Genomic DNA, 17,721 nt, shown 5'->3' with positions numbered 1-17,721 from the left:
CTTTGTGAGACATTACCTTAGAATCTCTGAGAAGCACTTGTATATTGCAGATTCATTCAGTGATGTCAGAAATTTCTATAATGGGGACACTTTCTTTTTTTTTTTTTAACCAGAATTTGAGTTAATGTTCTAAAAGTATAAGAATAGGAAATTAATTACTCATTTTAGGTAAAATGTTATATTTAAAGGTGGTACAATAATAGTACTAATGTTGCTATGGTTACATTCACAAGAAGGGGTAACTGATTGTTAAATTAGACCACATATGAGCTGAAATTTTATAGAGGTTATGGAAAGAGAGCCTAGGGGTTCATTAGAATGCTGAAAAGGGGAAAGGAAAGGATGGGTATATAAAGATGAAACAGGAAAAGAATGTGAACATAGCTGAAACACTAGTAGACTTTGCTTAGTTGAAACCTGTATTCAAACTTCTTGGGTGTTGTTAGTCACTCAGTCATGTCCAGCTCTTTGCGACCCCATATGCTGTAGCCCACTAGGCTCCTTTTTTCATGGAATTCTCTAGGCAAGAATACTGGAGTGGGTAGCCATTCCCTTCACCAGGGCATCTTCCTAACCCAGGGATCAAACCCGGGTCCCACGCATTACAGATTCTTTACTGTCTGAGCCACCAAAACAAAAATTTTCTGTGCTGGGACTTTTTTCTTTCCAAAATCCCATATATCAACTCAAATTAGTGCTGTGGCATATAATTTTCAGCAGCATGATGTGATTGAAGAGACAGTCAAAGGATTTTTTGTCAACTGTATTTTAATATCTCATCAACCAAGTATCCTCAGACTTAACAGGATAATGTTTCCACTCTGACAGACATTTTTCAAAATTGGAGATTTCATACAAATGCATTTGTTTCTTTGGAAAGTGCAGTGATAGCTATAGCACTATTAAGCCATTACCAGGCAACATTGAAGAGGAACTAAAAAGCCTCTTGATAAAAGTGAAAGTGGAGAGTGAAAAAGTTGGCTTAAAGCTCAACATTCAAAAAATGAAGATCATGGCATCTGGTCCCATTACTTCATGGGAAATAGACAGGGAAACAGTGGAAACAATGTCAGACTTTATTTTGGGGGGCTCCAAAATCACTGCAGATGGTGACTGCTGCCATGAAATTAAAAGATGCTTACTCCTTGGAAGGAAAGTTATGACCAACCTAGATAGCATATTCAAAAGGAGAGACATTACTTTGTCAACAAAGGTTCGCCTAGTCAAGGCTATGGTTTTTCCTGTGGTCATGTATGGATGTGAGAGTTCGACTGTGAAGAAGGCTGAGCACCGAAGAATTGATAGTTGTGAGCTGTGGTGTTGGAGAAGACTCTTGAGAGTCCCTTGGACTGCAAGGAGATCCAACCAGTCCATTCTGAAGGAGATCAGCCCTTGGATTTCTTTGGAAGGAATGATGCTGAAGCTGAAACTCCAGTACTTTGGCCACCTCATGCGAAGATTTGACTCATTGGAAAAGACTCTGATGCTAGGACGGATTGGGGGCAAGAGGAAAAGGGGACGACAGAGGATGAGATGGCTGAATTGCATCCCTGCCTCGATGGACGTGAGTCTGGGTGAACTCCGGGAGTTGGTGATGGACAGAGAGGCCTGGCATGCTGGATTCATGGGGTCACAAAGAGTCGGACATGACTGAGTGACAGAACTGAACCAAGGCAACATTAAATATTCCACAGGCAATAAGAGGGCACATAGTATTAGGATGGAAGATGGATGCACAGAAAGATGGAAAAGAGTTTCTAAAAACTGGCCACTCTCTTCTGAACTTACCTTATCAACACTCATCTCAAACTAATATTCTCCATGTACTCAAGGCTGAACTTTGCCATTGAACATTTTGACACATAAATAAAATAGCATGAGCATAGTTCCCAATTCCAAAGTGGAATGTATACTTTCTTATTTGTTATTTTTATATTTGTTATTTATTATTTTTCCATATGTGATGATGGAAATATATCTATCTAACTGAGCCATTGTCAGAATTAATTATAGGGATATTAGTCAATGCATGTCAATTAATATGTATCCAAATGCTAGTTGTTTCTGTATCTTAAATTTATCTTTCAGTGAATTTTTACAATTATAAACTTATTTTATTATTTTTATGAAACAGTGAAAAAATTATCTGCTAAACTGTAGTTTCTAACTGAAACTGATGGCCTTCTATAAAAAGAAGCTACAGCACTGAACAGTGAAATATGCTTAGATTGTCTTACTTTGGTGTTTATAATGGCATAGTTTCAAGACTCAGAAAGAATAAGCATTAATTCCCAGTTTTACTACTTCCCCTGTGACTTTGGGTGAAAAATGGGTTTTTCTAAGATTCTGGATCATCATTTGTAAACTGAGAGAAAGGAAATGGTTTTTTTCCTTATAGACATATTCTAGTTCAAGCTGGTTTTAGAAAAGACAGAGGAACCAGAGATCAAATTGCCAACATCTGCTGGATCACCAAAAAAGCAAGAGAGTTCCAGAAAAACATCTATTTCTGCTTTATTGGCTATGCCAAAGCCTTTGATTGTGTGGATCACAATGAACTGTGGAAAATTCTGAAAGAGATGGGAATACCAGACCACCTGATCTGCCTCTTGAGAAATCTGTATGCAGGTCAGGGAGCAACAGTTAGAACTGGACATGGAACAACAAACTGGTTACAAATAGGGAAAGGAGTTTGTCAAGGCTGTATATTGTCACCCTGTTTATTTAACTTCTATGCAGAGTATGTCATGAGAAACGCTGGACTGGAAGAAACACAAGCTGGAATCAAGATTGCTGGGAGAAATATCAATAACCTCAGATATGCAGATGACACCACCCTTATGGCAGAAAGTGAAGAGGAACTAAAAAGCCTCTTGACAAAAGTGAGAGTGAAAAAGTTGGCTTAAAGCTCAACATTCAAAAAACGATCATGGCATCCGGTCCCATCACTTCATGGGAAATAGATGGGGAAACAGTGTCAGACTTTATTTTTCTGGGCTCCAAAATTACTGCAGATGGTGACTGCAGCCATGAAATTAAAAGATGCTTACTCCTTGGAAGGAAAGTTATGACCAACCTAGATAGCATATTCAAAAGCAGAGACATTACTTTGCCAACAAAGGTTCGTCTAGTCAAGGCTATGGTTTTTCCAGTGGTCATGTATGGATGTGAGAGTTGGACTGTGAAGAAGGCTGAGCACTGAAGAATTGATGCTTTTGAACTGTGGTGTTGGAGAAGACTCTTGAGAGTCCCTTGGACTGCAAGGAGATCCAACCAGTCCATTCTGAAGATCAGCCCTGGGATTTCTTTGGAAGGAATGATGCTAAAGCTGAAACTCCAGTACTTTGGCCACCTGATGTGAAGAGTTGACTCATTGGAAAAGACTCTGATGCTGGGAGGGATTGGGGGCAAGAGGAGAAGGGGACGACAGAGGATGAGATGGCTGGATGGCATCACTGACTCGATGGACATGAGTCTGAGTGAACTCCGGGAGTTGGTGATGGACAGGGAGGCCTGGCATGCTGCAATTCATGGGGTCGCAAAGAGTCAGACACGACTGAGTGACTGACCTGATCTGATAGACATATTAAATCAATAAAAGTTAATAATGATTCCAAACATTCAGGATGCTCCCTAACGTGAAGTTCTTTTACTTGTGGAACTGAAAGTTGAAATTGTGTAGGTCAAAAACACACTACTTGACATCCAGCAACTCATTTAATCCTTTTCTATTAAATACTTTTGGATTAAACTTAATATTCTCTACTGCTACCAAATATACTCACAATACAACAGTTTATTCTTCCTAAATCTTGGTGTTAGGTTGAATGTATCAGATTTTAGCTATGTACATCTTTTTAAAATACAGTCAATGTACTTCCCATATGTAAAGTGAATGATGATATATTTAATTTATGCTGCACTTTGCCTCAGATTTAATTAAAAAAATCTACTGATTTCATATAAATAACTGTTCTCTCATCTTAAGAACTGAAATAGTGTTTCTTAAGAGAGGTATGCTAAAGTACTCAGGTTTGACATATCATGTCTGCAATTTTTATTTTTTTCAGTTTTATTGATATATAACAAATAAATAATGTCATATAAGTTTAAGGTACATGACTTGATCTGGTAGACATATGGACTGTGAAATGATTACCTCATTAATGTTAGTTAATGCATCCATTATTTCACATAGTTACCTTTGTGTGGTGAGATTATTTAAGGTCTATTCTCTTAGAACATTTCAAGGATACAATAGATTATGAATAGATTACAATTAACTATATTCACCATGCTGTGCATTAGATCCCCCAAACTGATCCATCTTTAAACTTAAAATTTGTACCCTTTGACCACTATCTCCTCATTCCCTCCACCCTCTAACCCATGGTAACAGCCAATCCTTTTCCAGTTTCTATGAATCCAACTTAAGTATTATTTTTTTTTTCATTTGTTCATCTATGTTGTAGGAAATAACAGATTTTAGTTCTTCTTTAAAATTGAATATGTTTCTGTATACATATTTTGGGGGTCACAAAGAGTCGGACACAACTGAGAGACTGAACTGAACTGATACATATTTTTTTTCACATTTTCTTATTCATTTGACCATGAATGAATAATTAGGTTGTTTCCATATCGTGGCTGTTGGGAATAATAGTATATTGAACTTGGGTGGTGCAGATATTTGTTTAAGAAAGATATTTCATTTTCTTCAGATATGTATGCAGAAGTGATATTGCTAGATCATATGTTAGTCTTATTTTTAATATTTTGAGAAACCTCTAGATGTTTTCCATAATAGTTTTAATTGCACAATGGTTTCCTTTTCTCCACATCTTTACCAGCACTTGTTATCTCTTACCTTTTGTATAATAAACATGTAAGGGCATGTGAGGTGATACTATGGTTTTGATAGACATTTCCCTGATGATTAGTGATGATGAGCACCCTTTCACATACCCGGTGATCATTTGTAAGTCTTATTTAAAAATATGTCTAGTCTGTCCTTTCTCCTTTCTAAAAAATGATTATTATTATTTTTTGTTTTTAGTTGCATGATTTTCTTGCATTTTTTTATTAACCCCTTATCATATTTATGGTTTGTAAGTATTTTCTCACATCCTGTAATTTGCCTTCTTATTTTTTTGCTTATTTTGTTTATTGTGCAGAAGTGCTTTTTGTTTGTTGTGGTCCCACATGTATATTTTTTCTTTGGTTGTTGTGCTTTTGCTGTCATGTTAAGAAAATATTTGTCATAACCAGTGACAATACAGCTTCTTCTCTTTTTGTGTCTAGAAGTTTACATTTTCAGGTTTTATAAATAAGTCTAGTCACTTAATCTATAAATCACTTTGGGTAGTATGGGCAGAAAATTTTAACAATATTAATTTTCTGACTCATGAACAAGGGCTATCTTTCTTTATCTGTATCTTTTCCAATTTCTTTTAACAATATCTTATAGTTTTAAGTGTACTGATTTTTCTCTTCCTTGGTTTAATTTGTTTCTAATTATTTTGTTTTTAATGCTATTAAATGGAATGAGTTTCTTTTCATCTTTTTCAGAGTTTGTTATTGGTATGTAGAAACAACTTATTTCTTGGTTTTGTTTTTGTATCCTATACTTTTACTGAATATGTTTATTAATTATAACAATTTTTTGGTGAAGTCTTTAGGGGTTTTTTTCTATATAATATTATGTCATTTGCAGAGAACAATAGTTTTACCTCTTCCTTTCCTATTTGGATGCCGTTCATTTATTTTTCCTGCTGGATTGCTTTGGCTAGGAGTTCCAGTACTATGTTGAAAAGGAATGGCAATAGTGGATGCCTTTATCTTGTTCCTCATCTTAGAGGTAAAACCTTAAAACTTCCATCATCACTAACATCATGTGATGTTAGTGATGGGCTTATAGTTGCCTTTATAATGAGATATATTCTAATCTGCTGACTACATATCCAATTTGTTGAATTTTTTTTTTTTGCTTTTATCATGAAAGTATATTATACTTTTCTGTGTTTATTAAGCTGATATGGTTTTCATCTTTTATTCTATGAATGTGAGGATCATATTTATTGATTTGCATATATTGAATCATCCTTGCATCCTAGGGATAAATCCCACTTGATCATGGTGTTTAATCTTTTTAATGTGCTCCTGAATTTGGTTTGCTAGTATTTTGCTTAGATTTTTTTCATTTATATTCATCATCAGATCAGATCAGATCAGATCAGTTGCTCAGTCGTGTCCGACTCTTTGCGACCCCATGAATCGCAGCATGCCAGGCCTCCCTGTCCATCACCAACTTGCAGAGTTCATCCAGACTCATGTCCATCGAGTCAGTGATGCCATCCAGCCATCTCATCCTCTGTCATCCCCTTCTCCTCTTGCCCCCAATCCCTCCCAGCATCAGAGTCTTTTCCAATGAGTCAACTCTTCGCGTCAGGTGGCCAAAGTACTGGAGTTTCAGCTTTAGCATCATTCCTTCCAAAGAAATCCCAGGGCTGATCTCCTTTAGAATGGACTGGTTGGATCTCCTTGCAGTCCAAGGGAGTCCCTTGTATATTTATCATGGATCTAGCTTATCATTTTGAGTGGAACCACCAGCTGGGCTTCATGGTCAGGCAGGTCACTGGTTGTGCTCCACTTTTGGGAGAGGTCACTAGCCAGGCTCCCTTGTCCGATGGGCTGCAGGCTATGCTTTATTATTAGGTGGGATTACTGACTAAACTTTCTGCCTGGGTGAGGTTGAAGGCTGTGCATATGTATCTAGCCTTGTCATAAGCTGAACTCCACAGCTGGGCAGTACCATTGTCTCTACTCTGAAGCTTCCTAGCCTTTCTAAAGTTATTGTTCAGGCTCCTTGTTCAGATGTGGTCAGAAGTTATTCTCATTAGTTGAGTAGGGTTGCTGACTTGGCCTTCTGCCTGTGTGATATATAGAATAGGCTGCTTAGGGTCCCCAGTTGAAACCCCTGTTCAGATGGGGCCAGATGCTATGTTCAGCAATTGTGCCTGGCTGCTGATTGCTTTCATGCTTGGAAATACCGTGGAATGGGCCCTGTGTCCAGGACAACCCACTGGCTAGAAACCTAAACTGGGCAGAATTGCCAACTGAGCTCCCTGGCCAGATGGGAGTGCTGGTTCAGCTCTGTAAATGGGCAGAGCTATTAGCTGGAATCTCCACTAGGATGATGCCACCAGTAGGAACACACTGTAAGGAGCATTCTCCCTTTCTTTCTCTAACTGATGCCTGAAGTGATCCCCATCAGTCAGTATTGAAATGTGACTGCCAGGAAGCATCCTTTACTTCTGAGGATTTTGGAGATTCACCTTGGACTCTTCTCTTTCACTGGAGAAATCATGGACTGAGGAGATGCCTGGGAGAAGGGTGATACAGTCTAAGTGTAACTGCTCCTATTACCATTCTGTTGCATTGTTTTTTTCATTTCTGTGGTCCAAGGTGAACACTTTAGCCTTATTCCTGGTTTCTGAGATTTTCACAAAGACATTTTTTATGTATACTTGCTAATTGCTTTTTTGTCTGGTGTGAGGGGAAAGTCAGAAACCACCTGTTTTTCAATTTTCTGGCATCACTCCAGCATAACTCTGCAACTTACTTTTAAAATTTCAGCAAAACAGTTTTCGTATGTATCTCCATGTGTCTACATATCTATCTATGTATCCATACATCATCTATCAAGAAACAAAGCCAGTATGACCAGATACCAGTGAATCAGGTGAAGAATATGTGAATGTTCATTGTACTATTTTTACTGACTTCTTTTGCATGCACGTGTGCCCAGTCATGTCTGACTCCTTGCAACCCCATGGACTGTAGCCTGTCAGGCTGCTCTGCCCAGCAATTTTCCAGGCAAGAATACTGGAGTGGCTGTCCATTTCCTACTCCAGGGGATCTTCCCCATCCAGGGGTCAAACCCATGTCTCTTATGTATCCTGCATTGTCAGGCAGATTCTTTATCACTGTGCCACCCAGGAAGCCCTATTGACTTCTGTATATGTTGGAAATTTCTTCAAAATAAGCATTGATAAATATGAATAAAAGTCATTTGTCTTGACTTAGGTGATAATTGGAGCATTTGGGGTGATTAGCTATGTACTCTTCTATAATCTTTTTATTTATGCTATACATGATAAGGAACTAAGAAAGTGAAAGTGTTAGCTATTCAGTTGTGTCTAACTCTTTGCAATCCTATGGATTGTAGCCTACCAGACTGTAGCCTACCAGGATACTCTGTCCAAGAAATTCTCCAGGCAAAAATACTGGAGTGAGTAAACAGTCCTTTCTCCAGGAAGTCTTCTCAACAGGGATTGAACCTGGATCTCCCCCATTGCACGCAACTTCTTTACTGTCTGAGCCACCAGGGAGCCTCTACATTAATCACCTTATTTATCTCTATAGTCCTGAATGTGAAAAATAAGGTATAGAGAGGAAAGTGGCTTGCTTCATAAGTAAAAATTATGTTCTGTTGTGAAAGAGACACCATAGTCAGGAGACAGCTTATGGCAAACATCTTCAGAATTTTTGAAAATTGTTGTTAAGCTTAATGTTTTTTGTTTTTTGTTTTTCCTGTTTCAGTTTCAGACTGTGTATTATACCTTAGCAAACACAATTGCAAAAATAGAATTCTACATTAGAGATCACAGGAAGATATACAAGCAACATTCTTTAAGTCTTTGTGTTCATGATCGTCTCTTTTTATCCATGTTGCTCTCTTTAACAACTATCCAAATGTGAGCTATTCTCAAGAAATGGTGCAAATGGGATATTTGGATTGAGTCATAACCGAGGTTTTTATAAATTTTCTGACATTACACTGATAATGACAACATCTCACCTTCTTTACTTCAGACATCACAACCATCTTTAATGGAAATATAACAGAAGGAAATTATTCCTTGGCATTAGATAGAAAACTCCAAACAATGAGTGAAAAAAAAAAAAAAAAGCATATTGAGTCTCTCTCTGGCACACATATTCACATACAATTTGAGATAAAGAAACCTACTTCCTGATCTGGATTGTAAAGCACTTCTTTGTACAAAATTTCTTTCCCAATTATAAAAGACTGGGAATATACTCCCAGAAATGACAAAGTTTAAATTTAAATATATGTTACTCTGAAGGATTTATACAGTAATCCTGACAAATTCAAGATTCCCCTTTCCCCCTAGTTTTTTGTCTTTTATTGTAACTTTTCCATTTATTTATTTTAATAAAAAGACAGCTAAGAAAATAATTGAAAATGAAAGAATAATCAAGTATTCTAGACTCTAAGAATTACAATTTAGAATTTTCATATTTTGTCATTTATTTGTGAATTGTCACAGATATCTCACTTAATTAGAAATTTGAACACATTTTAACTCAGATTAGGTCATTATGGTACACTTGATCTTTAATATGACTTGCTACTTATTTTCCCATCTCATTTGTTAAAAATGAAAAATTAACTAATAGCAGTAATAAGACTGGTATAGGATAGAAACAAATTGTATGACTAAAATAATTAATATGAAATAATTATATACTAATATGTTTAGTATGATTCTTGAAATAATAAGATAAAGACGTCATTTTATATTCTACAATGGCGATAATAAGTAGTTGTTGGGAACCACGTTAGGCATTACTGACAAAATGGAGGCACGGCCTCAACCCCCTCTCCTCACCCCACAGGCACGGTCCCGGGATGAAGGAGTTAGGTTTTGTGATTCTGACTTGTTCTTTCCTTTCTTCAATTGAGTTGACTGGAAAGAATGTTAAAGTGCTTATTGTTCTTGAGAGAAGCATGAGAAAGAACAAAGCCTTCTGCAGTTGTGCCCAGAAAATAATTTATAAAGTAACCATTGACATTTGTTCAAGGATCTTTACAAAGAATGTTCTAGGATGAGCACATAGGCCACAGCTTGAGGCCATGGGAAGGATTGTTATCTGAGACCTGTTTGTGAGGGGAATGTTTATGGCAAAGAAGTTTGCTGAGCTTAGGATTTAGGAATAATTAAGAATAGCTAGAAGCCTTTTTAGGAGATAGTGAGCTTAGGATACTAGGGGCAAACAGGATTTAGAAAGATAAGAAATAAACTGAGTAATGTAGCATGAGTTACAATGTAATCACAAGTATAGGCCACATAAGAGGAAGTAGATAATAGACAGTAAAGCCGATTCTGAGAGAATAGCTAAAGTAGGAGCTCTGTTTGTAGGGCAACAATTATTTCAGGAGACAATAAATCTGGGTGGGGGAAACTAAAAATATCAAACCTCTGACCTAATGCTTTAGTCAAAGTATAAAAGAAAACCTGAAGCTTGAAATAAACATGTAGTACTGTACTTGGAGTCAGAGGCTACATCCTCCCCCACCAACACCGCTCATCCCTTCAGGCTGATGCCCTGGCTGCTGGAGCTGGACTCCGGCACGTAGTAGCCTAGTTTTGGAGCCTATTGTCTTTGAAGACTGCCTTATTCAATAGAATGCACCTATCAAACCTCCCAGGCTGTTACCCCATTTTCAATATATGAACATACATACACATACTTTTAATGTAATGTAATGTAACACATATTAACTTCATTGAAACTTTGTGGTATCCTTTTCTTGGTTTTTGTCTTTTTTTTAAATAAGAAATTAGCTTCAATGAGTCTGTGATCCTGGAAAACATACATCGGAACCAATCTTGCAAGGGAGAACTCATTACTGAATCTATATTTGCACAACCATGATCAGGAAAGGGGTGGCGACGAGAGGAGTTACCCTGTGTCCAAGGTCAGGGGCGGCGGCTGGGAGGAGCTACCCCATGCCCCTAAGCCCGAGGCCAAGGGCGGCGGCAGGGAGGAGCAAGTGCACGACCGAGGCCAGGGGCAGTGGCCAGGAGGACCAACCCCAAGTCAACGGAGCTGTGGCTGCCCAGGCACAGGAGGGCCTGGAGGAGCTATCCCACATTGAAGGTCAGGAAGGGCGGCGGTGAGGAGATACCCCTCGTCCAAGGTAAGGAGCAATGGCTGCGCTTTGCTGGAGCAGCCGTGAAGAGATACCCCACGCCCAAGGTAAGAGAAACCCAAGTAAGATAGTAGGTGTTGCAAGAGGGCATCAGAGGGCAAACACACTGAAACCATACTCACAGAAACTAGTCAATCTAATCACACTAGGACCACAGCCTTGTCTAACTCAATGAAACTAAGCCATGCCCATGGGGCAACCCAAGACGGGCAGGCCATGGTGGAGAGATTTGACAGAATGTGGTCCACTGGAGAAGGGAATGGCAAGCCACTTCAGTACTCTTGCCTTGAGAACCCCATGAACAGTATGAAAAGGCAAAATGATAGGATACTCAAAGAGAAACTCCCCAGGTCAGTAGGTGCCCAATATGCTACTGGAGATCCATGGAGAAATAACTCCAGAAAGAATGAAGGGATGGAGCCAAAGCAAAAACAATACACAGCTGTGGATGTGACTGGTGATAGAAGCAAGGTCGAATGCTGTAAAGAGCAATATTATATAGGAACCTGAAATGTCAGGTCTGTGAATCAAGGCAAATTGGAAGTGGTAAAACAAGAGATGGCAAGAGTGAATGTCAACATTTTAGGAATTAGCGAACTGAAATGGACTGGAATGGGTGAATTTAACTCAGATGACCATTATATCTACTACTGCGAGCAGGAATCCCTCAGAAGAAATGGAGTGGACATCATGGTCAATAAAAGAGTCCGAAATGCAGTACTTGGATGCAATCTCAAAAATGACAGAATGATCTTTGTTCATTTCCAAGAAAAAACATTCAGTATCACAGTAATCCAAGTCTATGCCCCAACCAATAATGCTGAAGAAGCTGAAGTTGAACGGTTCTATGAAGACCTACAAGACCTTTTACAACTAACACCCAAAAAAGATGTCCTTTTCATTATAGGGGACTGGAATGCAAAAGTAGGAAATCAAGAAACACCTGGAGTAACAGGCAAATTTGGCCTTGGAATACAGAATGAAGCAGAGCAAAGACTAATAGAGTTTTGCCAAAAAAATGCACTGGTCATAAAAACACCCTCTTTCAACAACACAAGAGAAGACTCTATACATGGACATCACTAGATGGTCAACACCGAAATCAAATTGATTATATTCTTTGCAGCCAAAGATGGAGAAGCTCTATACAGTCAGCAAAAACAAGACCAGGAGCTGATTGTGGCCCAGACCATGAACTCCTTATTGCCAAATACAGACTGAAATTGAATTAAGTAGGGAAAACCACTAGACGATTCAGGTATGACCTAAATCAAGTCCCTTATGATTATACAGTGGAAGTGAGAAATAGATTTAAGGGCCTAGATCTGATAGATAGACTGCCTAATGAACTATGGATGAAGGTTTGTGACATTGTACAGGAGACAGGGATCAAGACCATCCCCATGGAAAAGAAATGCAAAAAAGCAAAATGGCTGGATGGGGAGGCCTTACATATAGCTGTGAAAGAAGAGAAGCGAAAAGCAAAGAAGAAAAAGAAAGATATAAACATCTGAATGCAGAGTTCCAAAGAATAGCAAGAAGAGATAAGAAAGCCTTCTTCAGCGATCAATGCAAAGAAATAGAGGAAAACAACAGAATGGGAAAGACTAAGGATCTCTTCAAGAAAATCAGAGATACCAAAGGAACATTTCATGCAAAGATGGGCTCGATAAAGGACAGAAATGGTATGGACCTAACAGAAGCAGAAGATACTAAGAAGAGATGGCAAGAATACACAGAAGAACTGTACAAAAAAGATCTTCACGACCCAGATAATCACGATGGTGTGATCACTGACCTAGAGCCAGACATCCTGGAATGTGAAGTCAAGTGGGCCTTAGAAAGCATCACTACGAACAAAGCTAGTGAAGGTGATGGAATTCCAGTTGAGCTATTTCAAATCCTGAAAGATGATGCTGTGAAAGTGCTGCACTCAATATGCCAGCAAATTTGGAAAACTCAACAGTGGCCACAGGACTGGAAAAGGTCAGTTTTCATTCCAATTCGAAAGAAAGGCAAGGCCAAAGAATGCTCAAACTTCTGCACAATTGCACTCATCTCACATGCTAATAAAGTAATGCTCAAAATTCTCCAAGCCAGGCTTCAGCAATATGTGAACCGTGAACTTCCTGATGTTCAAGCTGGTTTTAGAAAAGGCGGAGGAAGCAGAGATCAAATTGCCAACACCTGCTGGATCATGGAAAAAGCAAGAGAGTTCCAGAAAAACACCTATTTCTGCTTTATTGACTATGCCAAAGCCTTTGACTGTGTGGATACCAATAAACTGTGGACAATTCTGAAAGAGATGGGAATACCAGACCACCTGATCTGCTTCTTGAGAAATTTGTATGCAGATCAGGAAGCAACAGTTAAAACTGGACATGGGACAACAGATTGGTTCTAAATAGGAAAAGGAGTACATCCAGGCTGTATATTGTCACCCTGTTTATTTAACTTCTATGCAGAGTAAATCTTGAGAAATGCTGGACTGGAAGAAATACAAGCTGGAATCAAGATTGCCAGGAGAAATATCAAAAAGCTCACATATGCAGATGACACCACCCTTATGGCAGAAAGTGAAGAGGAACTAAAAAGCCTCTTGATGAAAGTGAAAGTGCTGTGTGAAAAAGTTGGCTTAAAGCTCAACATTCAGAAAACGAAGATCATGGCATCCGGTCCCACCACTTCATGGGAAATAGATAGGGAAACAGTGGAAACAGTGTCAGATTTTATTTTTCTGGGCTCCAAAATCACTGCAGACGGTGACTGCAACCATGAAATTAAAAGACGCTTACTCCTTGGAAGGAAAGTTATGACCAACCTAGTAGCATGTGCAAAAGCAGAGATACTACTTTGCCAACAAAGGTTCGTCTAGTCAAGGCTATGGTTTTTCCTGTGGTCATGTATGGATGTGAGAGTTGGACTATGAAGAAGGCTGAGCACCGAAGAATTGATGCTTTTGAACTGTGGTGTTGGAGAAGACTCTTGAGAGTCCCTTGGACTGCAAGGAGATCCAACCAATCCATTCTGAAGGAGATCAGCCCTGGGAATTCTTTGGAAGGAATGATGCTAAAGCTGAAACTCCAGTACTTTGGCCACCTCATGCGAAGAGTTGACTCATTCTCTGATGCTGGGAGGGATTGGGTCAGGAGGAGAAGGGGAGGACAGAGGATGAGATGGCTGGATGGCATCACTGACTCAATGGACGTGAGTTTCAGTGAACTCCGGGAGTTCCTGATGGACAGGGAGGCCTGGCCTGCTGAAATTCATGGGGTCGCAAAGAGTTGGACACCACTGAGTGACTGACCTGATCTGATCAGGAAAAGCCAAGGACTGAAAGTTTTGTTATCCTAAAAACAAGATACTTTTTGGCAACAAAGCAGTAATTTGGGATGTAGTGATTAATTAAAAGAAATATTAAGCAATAACCTAAATAGCTGAATCAGAAAACAGGTACAACCAGAAATAAAACTTAAGCACACTAGATTTTAGCTGCCCTGTGCCTTTATCTATAGTATAGAGTGAAGTTATAAGTGATATTTTTTATTAATGTCATTTCTTACATAATGAACCCAGATGGAGTGATCTAAAAATTCCAGACTCCCTGCAGATAATATGATGCATCTATATTATTCATTAAATAAAGACACTTTGACCTATGGTTGGGCTTTTGTATATGTTCAGTAACTCTATTTGAACTACTAATAACAGTCACTTGTTCAGGTAAGGATAGCCCACAGCCAAAATACCTTACTCCATACATAATCTTGCAGTGAGAGAAGCAAGTTTGCACGCACACACATCCCAATCATTCTTCCCAAATTGAAACTCTGTGTAATAATTTAATCATCGTGACAGTTTTGATAATGATGGTAGTGATGATGATGATGGTTATAATGATATTAGGCTTTTATTGATCTTTTGCTACATTCAAAGTACTATATTATATACTCTACAGTTTTGGGTTTCTCAGGTAGCTCAGTGGGTAAAGAATCCACTGGCAATGCAGGAGACACATTGTGGGTTCGATCCCTGGGTCAGGAAGATCCTCTGGAAGAAGGCATGGCAACCCACTCCAGTATTCTTGCTTGGAGGATCTTATGGACAGAGGAGCCTGGTGGGCTCCCCTCTGTGGGGTCTCAAAAGAGTTAGACACAACTGAGCAAGCAGACACCATAAAGACACTGGTTAAAGCTTGCAATATTCACCATTAATCTGGCTATCTTTTTTTCTTTTCTTTTCGAGTGGTAAGTTTTAAGGTAGGTAAGTATTTATTGCTATTCAGTCCTAACTGAGCACAGTTACTGAAGCTTTTCCTTCTGTACTATGACAGTCTCTCTGAGAAACAGAGATGCCACATTCAGTTTCAGAAATAAGTGGGCTTATGAGTATTCTAAATATACAATGGAGTATTACTCAGCCATTAAAAAGAATACATTTGAATCAGTTCTAATGAGGTGGATGAAACTGGAGCCTATTATACAGAGTGAAGTAAGCCGGAAAGTAAAACACCAATACAGTATACTAACGCATATATATGGAATTTAGAAAGATGGTAACGATAACCCTTTATGCGAGACAGCAAAAGAGACACAGGTGTATAGAACAGTCTTTTGGACTCTGTGGTAGGGGGATGATTTGGGAGAATGGAATTGAAACATGTATAATATCACATAAGAAAGGATGCAGGATACAAGATGCTTGGGGCTGGTGCACTGCGATGACCCAGAGAGATGGTATGGGGAGGGAGGTGGGTTCAAGATTGGGAACACGTGTACACCCATGACAGATTCATGTTAATGTATGGGAAAAACCAATACAATATTGTAAATTAATTAGCCTCTAATTAAAATAAATAAGTTTAAAAAAAAATCATCATCTGGAGAGTAAATACACTAGTTAAAATGTAACTCAGCAAGTTTTGAGGTTTAAGCAGGTCCCACTTGTGTAAAGTAATCTACACACATTTAGTGGAGAGGTCAACCCAGTGACAGTGGCTGCTTTGGTGTGAAGACATGTCATGATGCTTAATTGTTTATGGACCAGTGATCTGATGTGTTGTCTCAGCCTCAGTGAATTTCTGTTGTGATACTGTGAGATGGTTTCTCAGTGCTTATCCTGCCCACTCTCGCTGGTTCTGTTAGGACCATTTTTTAATTTTTTTAACTCAGGTTTTCCCTTGTAAAGCATATTTTTTTCCCTGTCCTAACCCAATTGACTCTTATTTTCATCCCTGAGATTGGCTATTCTGAGCCTTTGGTTTTCTTCTCATTCTCCTGCTTTTCATACAGTCTAAGATGCATATGTTTTTCATATTTTATCATTTTTGAAATCAACACATACCTTTTCTTTCAGCCAAATAGCACTGGTGATTTACTTTTCATTATCAGTGCAAGTGTGAACTTTTTCATAGCTATATACATTGTTGTGAAATGTGAGAACAGTTTCAGTTTTATATATATATATATATATGTTAAATGTTGCTATATTTTTTCTCTTTTTTATTTTTTAAATGAAGGTATAACAACACATTTAAAAGAGACTTGGAAAATACCAAATAAAATTACATATAGTTCCTCTAAATATTGCAGTTATTTTTAAGTAGATAAATTAAGATTTTTGGTTGGAGTTTCAATATCAAACTCTCAAAAATTAATAAATAGAAGAAAAGTAGAAGGATATGGTAGACCTGAAAGCAATGAACCAATTCAATGTAAGATTTATACAATATTCACACAATAGTAGTATGTAAATTCTATTCAAGTTCCCATAGACTATAAGCTAGGAGACACTGGAACATATCCAGGGACTTAAAATAAGGTGTGAAAATTTCAGGTTCTAAACTTAATAAAATCATAGAGTCTGTTCTTATCATTGTGGGATTATGTTAGCCATCTATATCAAAAGATATTTGAAAATAACCCACATATTTTTCAACTGCAGTGTGATATTTACCAAGAGAGATCTTTGACTTAGCCATTGAAAACCTCAAGAAAATTAGAAGACTGAAAATACTTAAAGGGTAACTGCAGAGAAGAAAGCATTTAAATGAGAAGTTAATATCAAAATGAGAAATTAATATCAAAGATAATTTAAACACCCAATGTATTTGGAAATTAAATGTCATTTTTAAATAATGAGTGTATCTGAGAAGCCATAACAAGGAAAAATAGAAAATATTTAACAGGATAAAAATGAAGAGAATTTACCAGAATTTGTTGCCTGAACCTGAAGCTGTTCAATGTAACTAAATATAGTGGAGTCTTGAATAAAGTACGAGAACAAATAATGGACACCAGCATAAAATTCTGTGAAATGTGAACAAAATCAATACTTTAACATCTCATTACACAAAGAACAGTACTATCAAGGTACGCATTCTACAACTTTCTTTCTTCAGTCATTCTCATTTTTATTAGTAAGAGTCTTTTTTTGTTGTTCTTCAATAGCTTTGTTGAGGCATACTTTACATAAAACATGTCCCATTTAAATGTACAATTTAATAGTTTTTATTAAACTTTTATTGTACAGATGTCACCATGATACATGTGTAAAACATCCCCATTATCCCCCAAAAGACTCCTTGTACCTCTTTGCAGTCCTTTTCCTATTTCCATGACCACCCCTCAGCCCTACACACCTACTATCTGTTATAGATTTGCTTTTTTGTTCATTTACTATAAAAGAAATCATACAATTCA

The sequence above is a fragment of the Bos grunniens genome, chromosome 11 (genome assembly GCF_055505025.1).
Source record: "Bos grunniens cultivar Pamir isolate PY7600 chromosome 11, Bosgru_T2T1.0, whole genome shotgun sequence".
NCBI lineage: Eukaryota > Metazoa > Chordata > Mammalia > Artiodactyla > Bovidae > Bos > Bos grunniens.
Note: the sequence above shows the minus strand (reverse complement) of the source record.